Here is a 5,306-nt window from a genome sequence, read left to right as displayed (position 1 = left end):
GAGAGAGAGAGAGAGAGAGGGGGGAGGGAGGGAGGGAGAGGGACCAACAAGGTTTTTGTGTCGGATGCGTGCGACAGAATTGAAGATTGTCGGCGAGAGAGAGAAAGAGAGAGAGAGGGAACATGAGTCCGGGAGAGGGGGAGGTCGCGTTTTATGCATCAAAGACTGATATAAACCATGTTTCGATATAAACTTGCATTCAAATATTTAAATTGGAGAACATGTTGTCTACAATCCACACATGAACGGATATATGCGTATATCAAACAAGTTCATTGATTTGACTTTCAACATGTTCATGGAGTACTATAATACTGTACAACATGCTACTCGATTGAGGTGTTCAATTTTGGATTTAGTTCACTATTTTGACCTACTGAACGAGCTATTTCATTGAATCGAGATATTTCATTTTGGGTTTGATTCGCCTTTTTGAGTGGGTCAACTATTTGTCACATAGTAAATCGCTAGCAACGAGCATGTAAAAACACATTACTCCCGAGCATCATCTCTCCATCTAAAAATGAAGTGGCAAGCTAATATTTCAAAATTTGATTCGAATCGACTTGGTAAGGTAGACGTGGATGCTCGTTCTCCCAAAATTTGAACGAACCGTTAAACATCCTCTCTGCTCGGTGGAATTCACCCGAGCAAATAATGATGACGAATCCTCTTCACCCTACAAGGTCCTTGCTCTAACTTGGCCCGTGATATGGGTACAACATGCATATAATGTCCTGGAGTGTATCTACTCTGTTGCAATGCCATGTGCTTAGCATGCTGATCATGCATGTAAATATGTCATGCCTTCCTGTTTTTTAGTACCTATTCCATTCATGATAACATGTTTTTAAATTCAAGTATTGTCATTCTACTCTATCGCAATGCCATCTGCTTAATTTGGACATCATGCTTCTGAATATCTTATGCATTGTTATTCATCTATCTATCCTAACAGAAAACAAAACCGACCTCCTATCATCTTGGCTGCCTCCGATTGCTTCATGCTATGCCGGCACATGGTGGAGGTGTTGATCTCCTATTGTTGCTCCCTTCTCGATCTGGTTCGGACGAGAGTTGTACGTCCGACCGTCCGGTCTTTCTCCATCCATCACCCTCCTCATCCTCGGCCATAGAGGAGCAGCATCACCGGTTTCCCGGTGCCCAGCAGCGTGGAGGCACGAGCCCAGGCTGTGACCATGCGGCTCTCCGGGAGCATATATGGCCAAGGGAACTCGATCCTGATCGTGTCTACTGGTGTGTTCTTCTCCTTCAGAAATCACCTCGCCGTGACGATGATCCCGACCGTGGCCACTGGTGTGTTCTTCTCCTTTGAAATCACCTCGCCGCCGTGCTCTCCTGGGAGGCAAGTGCAAACATAAATGCACGGCTGCACGTACATGCAGGAGATGCAGTACTCAGTGGTCAGCACAGGTGTCATTATTTGCCGTGGTGCCCTAGATAGAAGCAGCAGCGACGTATTCCATGGCCATCCCCGGCCAGCAGAAGGCGAATTATGTGGCCCATGCCCCATGAGACGAATGTGAGGTCGAGGTGTCGAGCTAGCTAGCGTGTGTTTGGGAAGACTTCTATAACACTAGGAAGATGCCTCCCCGTGCACTCTGGGCCAATATGGCTACATGATCTCAGGTGAGCACTCAGGTAGGCTACATGATCTCAGGTGATCTAATGTTTGTTTTTGCTTCAGTGTTGCTGCCACCACAGATTGTTGCCAGCCTTGCGGTCTATTTTGTCTGTAGTAAATTAGGCAACTATCCAAGTCTTCTAGATGATTTGCGCAATAGATGGCAACTATGTCTTCCAAATGATTTCCGAAGAAGATTTAGCATAGAACAGAAGAATACGTGCATAGCATAAGAGAAAAGCTCTGCCATAGCTCTGTCGGATATGGATGATCACGATCTGGTCAAAATTCCCAACGAGGGTGAAGCCGTGACGATGCGTGCCAGCCAGCTCAAGGATCTCTTGCTGTACGCCATCGAGCGCCAGCTCCGTCCTCCATGTGCGAAGCAATAACACCATGCAGGTTCGATCTATACAACTCTATACACAGCATACGTCTACTTCAGTTTCTTGCTTTTTGTACAGTGAATTTTTATAGAGCATGTGTTTCGTCTGATTCGCATTGCCATCTAACTAATCTAACTCATTTCTTATCACCGCGTACACTGGAACTCTAGGTTTCATGCCCAGGCTGAGCACAAAGTAGAACCAGCAATTGTACTTCATTATGCCCAGCCATTTTTCACGTTCAAAGCCAATGACCATATCTATGTAGTACAATATGGACTTGATGTACTAAATACTAAATACACATGGGTCATCAACGCCGGAGAGGGTCATCCTATTGTGATGTGGTGTCAAGGTCCATGCAAGAAGGCCAGGACGTATGCATGTGGTACTACACTACTGACTAATCTCTTCTATCTACAACGTGTATATATCTATCTAATTGTTGTTTTCGCTTACCAAAAGGAGGGGTCAACCAGATTGATTTTGTACATCATCGCCCAGTCATATTACGTACAAATATGTAGCAAATCACTTTCACAAAACTTTCTGGCCGAGATGAGGTATTGGCCTTTGATCTCTCTCAACCGATCTATCTAATGTGGTTTTGTAGATCTTGCCCATAAATGGAGATAGGGAGAAAAATAAAATGCCAAAAGCTACATCAACAGGAGAAACCGCAGCATCAGAATCACAAATGTTGTGACGAATCGGATGGGCTCCCACAGTCTGCGTAGTACCAGGTCAAGCAATCTCTAGCAGATGCCACGAGCAAAGATATAGCTAGCTGTTTATCAGTTCATGACTCTTGCTTTGTTCATCATTATGCTTAATCATTACCCTTACATGAAATTCTCAATCCAGTGACATCCATGGTCAAGATTATACAATGCATAACATATATTGTTATATTCAGCTCCCCAACGGCAGATCTATGTTTTTGTATGCTTGCAATGTTTAGACCCAGAGTGTTGATTCTAATTATGCTGCCTATGCCTGCGTGCTATGTTTGGTGTACTGCTATTTTTGTTGATCGTTCAAGATGTATTTTGCACATGTCATTACCAATATATTTGAAAGCATATATTGAACCTACTAATCAATATGTTTTGTATCATTACTATGTTAATTTATTTTTTGGGAAAGATCCGTGTATACGAGTATTATCAAGAGTAGTCCGATAGAACTAATTTGTGAATCAAAATGAGATGCAAAGCCAAACCAAATTTCTAATAGACTTTAGGACCTTTTTAGAATCTGGCGAATTGTTTTCTCCACTCAAGATGTAGAAGTATCTACTCATGCAGCAGACACAAGTTACAATACTCTGGTTTATATATAAAGTTGTAGTAAGTTTATTTGTGTGTGTATAGTCTAGAATTAAATAAGTATCTGAAAATGCATAGAGAACAATCAAGTACAAATTAGTGTAAACTCATATCACTATTTCTACTATTGCAAGGGCTAAATTCAGATTTAATTAGTAGCTGAGCACTTTAGCATTTCCTATTATGCAATGGACTAAATATCATAAAGTTGTACAAGTAGGATCATATAAGTTCACATTATGTTTTTTAGCATCTTGCAATTTTCCTCTAAAGATATAGAAGTATCTGCTCTGATGACGCAGCCACAAGTTGTAGTGATAGACTAGATCAGATTTTTTTGCTTATTTTATATAAATCATCAGGAATTAAACGATATTATAACCTGAAAAGAAAATGCATAGTACAGTGAAAAAGTACAAAGTAGTGTGAATTCCAATTAGCTACGTTATATCTTAAAACTACTGCTGGTAGTAATCTGAGATTTAATCAGTAGTTTGGTGATTTAGTACTTCCTACTATGCAGTGGAGTAAATTTCCTAAAGTTGTACAACTAAGAATGCATATGCATCCTATATGTCTCCATGTTTAACAATCATACATATATTTGCTACTACATTTCCATCTTTGTTTTGATTCTATAGTTTTCGTTGTTTAGTTTTATAACCGAACCATTTCACTTTTAAACTCTTGAATTCATTTTTTCCATCTCTCGCACTACTATGGTGTGGTTTGAGGAGACAAGAGTTACACATATTATAATGAAACAGAAAGAATTTAGTGTTGGTGGAAAACCACTAAGAAAACACCAGCCCGTGCGAATGCACGGGTCGATGACTAGTAAAGTTAATGGGCGTTACTAGTCCGGAAGTTAATGGCCGGCCCTCTTACCTCCCGGGTCGTTAACAGACCGACATCGAAGCGGGCAACAGGTGGGCCCAATTTATTTCACGGGCCGTTAACAGACCATTACTAAGTTTGGGATACATATGGCCCAACTATACTGTAGGCCTTTAGCAGGCCGAAAGAGACAACGGGCTTGTACTGGACCATGAAGAGCATGGGCCGCTAAGAGGCCGAAAGTCAGGTCGTATTGTAAATGGCCCAACTGTGTTGTGGGCCTTTAGCAGGCCGAAAGAGAAACTGGGATGGTATTGGACCATGAAGGGCATGGGCCGTTAAAAGGCCAAAACTAAGGTTCGACTACAAATGGCCCAACTCATTTATGGTCCGTTAACAGGCCGAAAGGCACACAGGGCCGGGAATTGGCCCAACACTTAAATGGGTCGCTAAAAGGCCAAAACTCAGGTCCGACTACAAATGGCCCAACTAATTTATGGGCCGTCAACAGGCTGAAAGTGACACCGGGCCGGAAATTGGCCCAACACTTAAATGGGCCGCTAAAAGGCCGAAACTCAGGTCCGACTACAAATGGCCCATCAGATTTATGGGCCGTCAACAGGCTGAAAAACACACCGGGCCGGAAATTAGCCCAACATTTAAATGGGTCGCTAAAAGGCCGAAAGATGTACATCCTAAAAATGGCCCATCCATTGAATGGGCCGTTAACAGGCCGAAATCTCATCAGGCCGATATTGAGCCCAAATATGTAGCGGGCTGTTAATGGGCTCGAACTGATGATGGGCTGCAATGGTGTCAAATCTTTAACGGGCCGTTGACGGGCCGAATTGGCACATGTCGTATGGGTCGTGGGCTTAAATGGACCTGACACAAGTAGGCCTTATATGGGTCAGCCTGCTAATTTTTACTGGGTTGGCCTTTTTCACCGGAATGGGCCACTGTTGGGTCGTGCCACATGTCGACCTATCATAGGCGCCTCCTGTCCAATGAGTGGATGATATCTGTCCCAACGGTGAGGTAACACGTGTTTCCTTCGGCCAATGATGATTTTACACGTGGAAAATCCCCATTGGTCCGTGCTGTTAACGG

The sequence above is a fragment of the Triticum dicoccoides genome, chromosome 5B (genome assembly GCF_002162155.2).
Source record: "Triticum dicoccoides isolate Atlit2015 ecotype Zavitan chromosome 5B, WEW_v2.0, whole genome shotgun sequence".
NCBI classification, from domain to species: domain Eukaryota; kingdom Viridiplantae; phylum Streptophyta; class Magnoliopsida; order Poales; family Poaceae; genus Triticum; species Triticum dicoccoides.
The sequence above is the reverse complement of the archived record's forward strand: the minus strand, read 5'-3'. Positions refer to the sequence as shown.